The sequence below is a fragment of the Pteropus alecto genome, unplaced genomic scaffold, assembly GCF_000325575.1.
Source record: "Pteropus alecto unplaced genomic scaffold, ASM32557v1 scaffold22, whole genome shotgun sequence".
Taxonomy (NCBI): domain Eukaryota; kingdom Metazoa; phylum Chordata; class Mammalia; order Chiroptera; family Pteropodidae; genus Pteropus; species Pteropus alecto.
In genome coordinates, this window is record NW_006434839.1 from 17,747,045 (window position 1) to 17,758,794 (window position 11,750).

Sequence of the window (11,750 nt, forward strand, 5' to 3'; positions counted from 1 at the left end):
AATCTGACCAGTTTGCAATGTGAAAATAAAATATTAAAACAATATAGTGGACAATTTGGTGACAGACAGAGCAGAGGGGGGTTGGAGAGCTGGGAGAATGGGGTGAAAATTGGTAGTTGATACTTGGGCATGAAGATGGGGAGAATGGCACAGGGAATGCAGTTAGCATTAATGTGATGGCTAAGTGGAAGGCCAGGGGAGGGAGGGAGCAATTGGGGGAATCGTTTTATGAACAATATAGATGTCTAACCAATGTACTGTATACTTGAAATTAATTTAAATAAATAAATAAATTTACTTAAAAAATAAAAATAAAGATAAAAGCTGTTCTTAGAGTTATTTTAAATAGAACTTGTCTCTAATCTTGATGTAACAGAAATATATACATAAATTGGATTCATAAAGTGAATCTTTGGCTATCAACTGTTCGAGAATGATGTTAACATCATGCTTAGGAATACTATGTGTTCTAGGATTTGACATTTTCAGTGATCAAGAATTACTATATTTTGTAAATGGAAATATCGCTACTAAAACAGAATGCTATAAATAGAATGATGGCATTTGTTTCCAAAGACTATCAATATACCAGAGTGATGCGAAAATAATAATAAAAGCAATCTATTTCATGGTAAACTTTGAGGGTCATGTTAGGACTTCAGTTTGCAAGTTATCTTTGTGTAAACGCTGCAGCTGCAAGTGCTGCTGGCAAGTATTCTAAGAGCAAACAGGAAATGGGTTAAATACTCAAATTTCTTCATTAAAAGCTAAGTAAAATGTCTTAGCAGGATTCAATCCTTTTATTTCAAACTCTGCATTCTAACTGAAATTAAGAATTAAACAGTACATAAAAAGGTAAACAACAGGTTAGGACACACTCTTGAAATCAATAAGATAATGACTTAATCAGTACAAATGAGTTCATTTCCTCTTGAGGCCCTGGCAGTGTAAACACTACCAGATATCTGCCACCTGTGTCTACCTTTCCCTCAGGTAAAGAACATCTCCAGCAAGGGCAACATTCTGAGCTTCCAATTCCTGGGTTTATTATTACAATCAGAAACAGATTCAAAAATCAAAATAAAGAAGCAGATATTTTACGAGAGCTCTGGCAGTTGTGATGATTTGGCCTGCAGATCTCCTTTCAAGAAGAGACTCTACTCAGCTGTGAGGAATGTGGTTAGCTGATACCCTCCAGCTGTTAGCTCCTTTGAGGTCTGCTTTAGCTTTTGATCCCAGGTCAAACTTCTATGTTGGCTTCCAGCCGAAGAATGATTAAGTCTAAGTAAAGTCCTGTACCCTATCAGTTTTCCTCTAACGTAAATCTTTGCTCCAGAACTGCTACTGGGTTGACAGGGATATCCTTAGTTCTGCATGGTAGACTGCCTGTTCCTTACTCCCTTTTACTTTCATAAGCATTATCTTCCAGTAAAATTTTTGTCTCAGCATCTGATTTCCAGGTAACTCAATGGGCACAGCTGGTACCAGGAATAATGAGAAAGCAGGCAGTAAGGTGGGGTACTGTAACTCACTCCTCAGCTGGCAATGTCGACCCCATCTTGAGTGCCAAGTGAAGCACAGGCAGCCTCTGGCACAGGGAAGTATTCCAATTGTTAAAACTTTCACCTGGGGTCACCTGGAAGACTGTCCTGTGGAGGGGTATGTCCTGAAGAGTATGAGGATTCAGTTATTTGAACTGTACAAGGGAGTTAATAAGTATAAAAATAATGGAATTAAATATTTTTACTAACTTCATTGCTGCCCTAAAGATGGATAATGAAAGCTGGAGAAATTAACAGATAATCAAAAGCTAAGTGTGAGAGTCACTTTGGTAGCTAAGAAACAGCCTTTCTCTCATGCAGTGAACAAGTAGAAAAAGATAGAGATCAAGACCAGGATTCAATAGTCAGAGTTGCTAAGCCTTAACTGTTCAGTCGAGGCAGGGTTCTCATGCTGAAGTCAGGGTCCTAGATGGGTAATAATTGGATGCTGTCCCATGGTGTAGGGACATCTGGGTAGATATCCCTAAGATTTTGACTCCCCACAACTTTCAGAATGAACAGAATGGTCACACTCCTCCCTACTAAGGACTAGCACTCCTCCCATGATGAAGGATAATACAGAGGTTTCTCCCACCCAAAGCAACAGATACCTTCTCAGCAGGTTTCTTGCCCTCTTCTCCAGGCTGACAGACCTATAGTAAGTGAAAAGACACAACAGTGCAGCTGGAGAAGTGTTGGCCCTAATGGGAGAAGAAACAGACTATAGCTCAAAGGAGTCATGATAGGTAGCAGGGGCCAGGGGAGAACCTGTGAAACTGAATACAGCAGGTGCTCAATCAAAGGAGCTGAACCGTAAGATTGGATCAGGAAGAGTTTACTGACCTGGAGACAGGATTTAACATTCTTATGAAAAGTCAAGAAATGGTGTAAGTTTGCTGCTAGAATTTCTAGCAGAAGCCAGAAAAAAAAGTCACAGTGAGGCCGAAATACCTGAATTATTATGGTAGAGGGATGAATTAAAAGACCCAGAGATTAGGGTCTGCTGGAAGGTATGTGATGCCGCCAGATCCAAAAGAGGACTATGTTCCTTGAGAAGGCCTAGAAAACACACTTTTTTGAGACCATAAGAATGTGTGGGTGTGAGCATTATTAGCATCAAAAAATGTTCAGTGACAGCTCTGTGTAGGCCAGGGCTGATGACAGAGGCTATCACAGAAATTGGCTTGCTGATAGCAAAGGGGATGGTAAGGCCCTGGTGCAATAAAGGCCAGATGGTGTGGTTTAAATGCCAGAAACCAGGGGATTATAATTATTTTAATGAGCAACAAAATCAGAGTGGCAGCCAGAAGTTCCTAACCAGTAGAAAGTTTTAGAGATGGTTAACAGAGCATGGTGTGCACAGGGACAAAACAGGTGAGAAGTCATCTAGGGTACTACTTAACATATATAATCAAAAATGAGCAAGAGACAGAAAGTGGAATAGTAGTTACCAGAGGTTGGGGGGCCAGGTGAGGAAGACAGGAAGGTATTGTTTAATGGTTACAGAGTTTTAGTTTGTGGAAGAGAACAGGTGAAAAATTAGAGATCCATACTCAGCTGAAATTTGGTGAGAGGACCTTTACAAGATCTCTAGAATTCTCTGCTTAGCTTTCTCCTCTACGGTACTCTGTCTTGCAAACTGTAGCCACTTTGGCACACCCCTAGGCTGTCTGCCCCATCTTCTCAAATGGAGTTTTCCAGGCTTTGCTTGTTGAGTTCCCCAGCTTGAAAATTTTCTCAAAGGAGTAAGCTAGGATAATCATATTACCTACCTTGTTTGTTGCTAATTTTTCAAGATCATTCTTCTTTGTTGGGAACCATTGTGTGTGTGTGTACATACATACATATATACATACATACATTTATATCTATCCGCCCAATTTTATATTTCACTTTTTGTTATTTCAGGCGGTAGTGTAAGTCCAGTCCCTGTTGCTCCCTTCTCCATCAGAAGCAGATAACTTCTAACACTTAAATTTTGTAAGTACCAATTTCTATTTTAAATGGTAGCTATAGGTTTTCTGGTTTTTGTTGTTGTTGTTGTTGTTGTTAAAGTAATCCTAAAGATCACTTCCTGTTAATTGTCAGTACTATTTTACCTTTTTCTTTAAGTGGAAAGTAAAAAAATTAAATCTCTCTAAGGATAGAGAGATATTTTTATTACTCATATTCAGACTGCTCTCTTTAAATATTAACCATATTTTGAGGTTTTACTGCCCAAAGCACATGATGCCTTAAGAAGGGTTACTTGTGAAATTATTTTTTTATTCAAAAGAGAAGAAAGGCATTTCTTCCAAAGGAACGTTTATTCAAAAGAGAAGAAAGGCATTTCCTCCAAAGGAACGTTTATAAATACATTCTCTAAGCCAGGGAAGTAAGAATTTTAAAGCTTCTGGCTCAGTGTATAAATAAAATATGAAAATCCACAAGAACTTTTGAGACCTTTTGCTGTAGGTCTTAATCCAAGCTTTTCGATAAGGTTGGATTCAACCAACTACCACTTAGATTTAATTCAATTAAAGAAGTGTATATGTATGAAGCCCCACAGTGCCATGAGGAGAAGTGGATGGGCAGAGCCAGTCCTTAAAGTGCTGACATCAGTATGATAGTGTAATTTAGGACGACTATATACATCAAAATGCTAAATGCCATAAGTGGTGGTCCCAATAAACTCTCATTGAGAATCAAATTAGCTCTCATAAAGAAATGTAAAATTAGAAATATGCCTTGAAGAGTTTCAAATAGAAATAATAGGACAAAGCTATTAAGAGAGTGGGTCCAAACTCAGCAAAAAGAAATGTGAGCATGTATCCAACAAATTCTGTGAAAAATAGATGCTGTTAATTCAGATTGGATAGGGTGTAGCCTACATGTATGAGAGTAAATTAATGAACAGGAGCTGGATCCTCTTTGTTGCCAAGCAGAGACATTTCTACCTAGTGACAACAAGGAGTTTCTGAAAGATTTTGAACTGGAGAATAGCTTTGTCAGCAAAATAAATAGAACATGATGGTGAGTATAAAATAAAGAATAAAGAATTGGGGTATTAAAAGCATATAAAAGAGACATCAAAAAACAGAAAATTTTAGGACAAAGCAGAGGTGTTTTACAGAATATTTTATATAACATGCTGCTTTTAAAAGGTAAAATTCTAAGGTAGAAGAAACAGTATCAGCTGAGGAAGGAGAAGCTAAGGGAGAGTAAGAGTGGCAGCTGGTCTCTAAAAATGCTCCTAGTTACAGAAAGTGTAGGAGAACTTTTAGAAAACAAAATACAAATGTCTAAAAACAAAACCTGCTACATTTCAGAAAAAAATTAAAACAATAAATGCCATTTTCACTTTTAAAATGATCAAATGTCAAAAAATGACAAGACCCAAATTTAAGTATGCCCTTGAGCGATTTATATCATGAGGCTTAAATTTAAATCCATTGTAATTTCCCTTCAAGGACTTGACTCTAATGAAAAGAAGCTCAGAAAAAAATTATATATAAAGATAGTAAACACGTTATTATTTGTTTTCTTAAAGCACTAAAAATAGCTTTAGCTGTTCAGGCAAAGGAAAATAATATTTTGAACCATGAATAAAGTCTTCTCTAACTTTTACTGCCACACCCCAGAAATTTATCTTCACAGTCCCATCCATCTACTTGTATTTCAATAAATTATAATTTATTGAATTTTTATAATTTTTTAATTTTTTTTCAATAAATTATAATTTATACCACTCTCATAATCTAATGGGAGGGTATTCCTATTCCACAAGATTACATGGTATGAAATGTAAAGACTTTCTGGCACCATGAATCACAACGCAAACACATGTATAAGAAATATAAAAGAGAAAATGACTGAGGAAAGGAATGAATACATATATAAAAAAAAAAGATTATGAAGTAAATGTCTTAGGTAATAATTTGGGGAAAAAATTGCGATTTAAGATCTGCTAATGTAATTTAGGCATTCTTCTGCTTTAAGAAAGGTGATGAGAATTCAAAAGTAAATTCTATATAATCTTTACCTTCACAGAGTTCATCATCTGGTGAAAGCATAAAAATGTATCTGTGAAAATATAATGTTAAGATTTTACACACACACATACACACACACACAGTTAATAAATATAGTCAACATCTAGCAAGTTCTATTGACTAGATTAACCTCACTGTACTCAAATGGTCTCTCTAAAAAAAGTCAAAAAGCAATGTTTTAAATAATTTTAAGTGAATAATTACCATATGCTATAAAGTCAGTTACTTAAAGTTTAGAGCTAAATTTAGCATGCAATTCAAATTTTTATGACTCTATGTAAAAAAAAAAAATTGTTTACAAATTATTTTAATTCTAGTCCTAAGTATAAACTGATAGAGAAAATAAGTTCTTTATTTTTCTTTTAGGATATGATATTTCTTTAGAATTCAACAAATACAATTTAAACTTACTTAAAATTTTTAGTATCCTATTTGTAGGCTCTCCATGAGCATATCTATAATTTAAATTGCATTCTCAGGAAATATGTTTTGAGAAAGACGTTTTAATTCATTGACAGAATTTCACTAATACGTGGGATATAAAACTGAAAGCAACAAATGAACATGAAAAACAGAGACTCTTAGACACAGACAACAGTTTAGTGGGTACCAGAGGGAAAGGAGTGAGGGGGAAGTAGATAAAGGTAAAGAGGGTCAAATAAATGGTGACAGAAGGAAATTTAACTTTGGATGGTGAACACACAATGCAATATGATGTATTTTTGAATTGTTATTAAATTTTAATAACCGATGTCACCTCAATAAATTTAATTTAAGTAAATAAATACATAAAGTAAATATTAAAAAAGATGGAATAATTTGTTTTTCCATGTCACAGATAGACTGTTTTAAAAAGCAGAAAATGCTGATAGACTTATTGCTAATTTTTTAGTTGGTACCAAAATAAGTTTATAAAGTTAAGTTACTCTTGCTGGAAAAACCGAATGCTGAGATACCTATTACATATGAACACTTTAAAAATTAGTGTTTATATCATAAAAGTTTAATACAAACATTTTGTAAATAAAATATTTCATAATGAGCAAACCAGTTTTTGAATCTGTGTTTGTGAACCCCTATATTATATATTTAAAATGTCCTGTTATTTAGTTAAGGAAAGAACAATATTTATGGTTGAATTTACTATTAGAGTCATCATTTTGATTTATAATCCATACCTAGCTGTCTATACTAGCAAAAACAAATGAACATAAAATTACATATATATTCTTGCTCTCTAATCACAGATATAAAACTAAAAATGTTAAGGCAGTATTTTAATTCAAAATCTGCTTTTGGGCCAGGAGACAGCAAGTGACTGTTTCAAAGCCACAAAGCCAGGAAGTGTACAGGAAAATTCAAAGTTATTTCTTTTATCCTGGTATAACGCTATTTCTGTAACATCATGATATCTTAGAATTAAGAACTTAATTTTAGTCCCTTTTGTTAACCATTTTATATTTTTTTACTGTAAATTCAAAAATTAGATCTAGAAAGCAAGATGATGATTTTAATACCTTAGTGCTATTCATTACTCTTATTATAATTTCTTGAATTGTAAAATCACTTACATGCTCTCAAGAGACATATGTGATGAAACATTGTATATTTTTAAAAATAACGCATGGAAACTTATTCAGTGGAAACTGAAGATAATATAATAACACTGACTATATTTACTAACATTTTATATGTATAGTCAATATTAGTAAAGCTCAGAGATATTCTCCAATACTTCATAATCTATCAAGCAATCTAATACTAATAGTAACCAGGTGCCAGAGAAGGAAGCCAGGTCAAACACCTAAATCACAGATGCCATTTACTAACCATATTTGGTTCTATTAGGAAATCTGAAAATAATTTTTAAATGATTATCTGTAATAATGTGAAAACAGATGTAAAAGGGTCTTTTTGTTTATAAAGTTTTGTCCTACTTGTAAAATAATAAATATACCTCATCTCTACACCTCTGGTACAGGTTTACTTATTGTTAAAAACAACCTGATATAATTTTCGCATTTCAGGATTTCATCACTTATAAATTTGTTGTGCATTAGTTTCTTTTTATTTAGTTATTGGTGATACTTATTTTGCTGTGCCTTATTTTTATGTTTCTATTGATGTACTGTTCTGGATTATTCATAATACTGTGTATATACAAATACATAAAGTCACTAATTTGGAAACATGTTTAACCCAACGGATTTTGAATGATCCCAAACACTTATTCTTTCTTCTTACCAAAGAGCCATCTAACCTAACAGAGTGGAATAGACCAAGTGTTAGATCTTTTCATCAACCCCATAGGAGAAATATTCTTTTTGCCTTGAATTAATAATTCCAAGAAATTGGTGATTTCACGTAGTTCTTCCTTCAACATAGATGTTTGACAGAATTACTGCTCTTCTAATGCAGATATGAAAAAATAAAAAGCAATCATTGATCTCCAGGGAAACCCAAACTTTTATGTACATATGAATCATCTGTGCATCTTGTTAAAACATAGAATCTGATTCAGTAGATCTAAAGTGAGTCTGAGATTCTGCCTTTCTAATGAGCTCCAAGATGATGATAGTGCTGCTGGTCCATAGACCTCACTTTGAAGGGCAAGAAGTAAACCATATTTCCCTCCCTGTTTTCTTTAGCCCTTCCCCAAACCATATGAGTTTCAATAGCCCTAGAAATGTATGTCTTCCATTCTGCAGTTAGAAATCAGAATGCATTGGGGAAAATAAATAGCTATTCTTTCTGGTGTTCTGATTTCACTTTAAATAAAATTGGAATAGTACCATTATACCATATTTCAGGTTATTATCAGTTAAATAGGCTCTGCTTGACTGCCTTGCAATTTAATCATTATTTATAGCCTTAATTTGGGGGGAATATAAATTCTAAATTCAACACAACTGACAGTGAATTTTTGAAATAACACCCATTTATAAATTTGGATTCCACTATATTTTGTAAACTCAAACAATAAAAACCCAAATGTATTAAGGAAACATTACAATGTACCAGGTAAAATACTATGATATATACTAAGTATTTAAAAATATAGCCCATGAGTTTTATTAAACAAAATTTATTTGTATAATACTGAGGAATTATGGAAAATACCAAAAAATGGTATTGCATTATAAAGGGAAACAGTGAAAGAATTTATAAAACACAATTTATATCATAATAGAATATATATCACATTTCTAATGCATATTCTTAAAATGTTTACCTTAGTCAAATATACTCATTAATCAAATATTTATTTAATACCCCCAACCTAGACAATGAGGATATAAAAAAGAAATAAGACATAGCCAAGAATCTCTAGAATAAGACAGTATAATAAAAAATTTAACAAGCAATATCAGTGTAACTTGAGAGGTGTTATTAGATCAGAATGAGCAATGTAGGTGGAAGAAATTCTGCTTCCTAAAGTCTGGGAGGGCTTCGATGTGGAGAAAGAACGTGAGCAGGATCTTGAAAGACAAGTGGGTTCCTTAACAGAAAATGGAAACAAGGGCACAGAGACTGGAAAGAAATTTTCATGTTAGGTATTAGCAAATAGGATGGTAAGATCCCAGCCTCAGGCCCTTGGAATAGACTGTGCTGAAGAAGGAAGCCGAGGAGGTGGCTTCTGCCACAATTAGAAGGGATCTATTCCTAGACTGACCCTCTAGTCTGAACCACTGTTTTTCACACCAGAATGTGTATCCCCTGAAGTATACAAAGATTCTCTAAGAGCATACAAGCTAAATAATCAAAGTCATATACATTCTTCCCAAAACTGATCTATCTGAAACATTAAAGTCCATACTAATTTTCTTACTCTTCTTCTTTTTAAAAAAGGCATCCTCCTAGATCTTAATCAGTGCATTACCCTAAGGAGTTAAACCTTTCCTAAATCAAACAAAGGTGATAGTTGATATAATCATTTCAATGTTGAGAAAGTACCTCTACTACTGTATAACAAAACTTCTAGCAAATCATATGCGTTCTATTTCTTTGCTTACAATAATATTAAAAGGGAGCCTATCTGAGTTGTCACATGATAGTTTATTAAAAATAACATTTGATAGTAGATCACCTTATGATTTTTGGCATATAACTCCAGGACTCTATGCAGCCCCAAATTAAATATTGTTGCTAAGAAAAAAAATACTTTTTCCATTTTCAGCTATTATATTTGAACAAATTTCCTCAGAATTTCTATGTATAATAAGAAAAGATAGAAAAGAAAAACACCCTGTCTTCTAGTAATAAATAATATTTACCCATGACTAGATGAAATAATTTATAAAAGCCATATAAATCTTTTTATGAGGTACATTGCAATAATATTTAAATAAATAGAAATGACAGTTTTAAAATTTGAAGACTTCCTTGATAATAAAGAGCATCGAATGTTTATATGATCAAATATGAGTTTCAGAAATATAATTCTGGCAATAATATTAAGAAGCAAGTGGAGAAATAGGAAACAGGCTAGCTAGAATATTCTTGCGATGGTTCAGGTCAATTATACTCAGACTTTTTCTTCTTACAGAATTAGATAATAGTTCATTAAGTTAAATCATTGCTTGATTATCTTATTCATCCCAGTAATTTGACTTTTTTCCCTCCTCATGTGATGAATCTTGGGACAGAAATAGACATATTGAGACTGTTTTTACAAGTAGTTTGACCAAAGTACTTTAGTATAACAACTACAACTCAGTAAAAAAATTGGTAGTCATGAAGAGGGTCAAAATAATTCCCTTAAATAGGGCGAAATTCGATTGATTTTGTTTTCTCTTTCTTTCCTCCTTTGACTTAGCTAGGGCTGGTAGCCTGACTGAATGATATTTAAATTTCTGAGGCAACATAGTTTTCCTTTCTTGATTTTGTTTCAATAAAATGTCTTCCTTTTTCCCTTAAGTTTCAGTGTGAAAAACATTTCATGAAGTTACTGGTATAGTAATTCATCTCTAATATCTACCTACTTACATTTAAATCTTTTGACGAATTATTTGCTTTATAATATACTGTCTATAAAACAATACTAACAGGTAGTATAAAACTGATAGCAATGTGGAACTGGAATAGAATAGATAAAGTATTACTAGGCAACAACAGATAATGAGTAGCTAGATTGCTAAAAATTCTAGACTTGCTAACAATTTGCATGTATTACTAATTTAGGACATATATTGTTAAAGCAATTGCCTGTATTTCTAATATTTCAATATTGTTCCATAATGTCTGTTTTATTACTCTATGGCTTGTGAAGAAAGTTTTTAAAACAGTTGTCAATCACGATATAAATTCAGGTTCATTTGCAAAAAGTTATTCTTAAATTATCATAAACTTGGAGAGACTAACTCAGTAAAAAAAAAATCTAGCTAAAGTTTGCATGACTGAGAATCTTATTAGTTATATTTATTAACATAATTACTATTTTTTGGCATGGCAGCGTTGTTAGACATTATTTAATTCACATAAAAAAGGGAAAGGAAGATTTATTACCGGGTAAGCTTTACATTCAAAATGACAATAACCGCCTGTAGGAAATAGACTCAGTATTCGTTCCCTGCTTGATACAGTGCACTTTAGGCCAGTTACTCTCTCTGCCATCTCAGATGCTCGATAAATATTGGTTAACTTGAATTTTCAATGAAGTTATACATCACGTGAAGTTGTTCTAAGATGCCCTCACTCTTTTGACTGATACCACTGATGGATATCAAGACCATGCATTACACAAGTTGGGGTTTTTACAGTGTGAGTTGATAGAAACAGTCCCTGCTCTTTGACTGAAATTAACTAGAAGCATGACCAACTTCAAAGTCATGAGCCTCAAGTCCTAACCAATAAACCAGCTTAACCTCACTACAGCATCTAACTCAATTTAATTATAAATGAATCTATTGTAAAAAATAATAATAATAATTACCTTAAGTTTTTAAAAAGTATTCCCAATTTAATCATTTTCACATCTCTTCTGTCATAGCAGGGGATTTTAGAGCACAAAAGACGTTCTTGTCCAATCACTCTTTCCTATACAAGCAGCAATGCCTACCCTTCATCTACTCACCCTCCTCTCTCTGGTCATAAATAAAAAAAATTAATTATTATTTATAGAGGATCTACTGTGTTCCTGGCTCTATGTTAGATACTGGGCACTTAGTGCTAAATCATA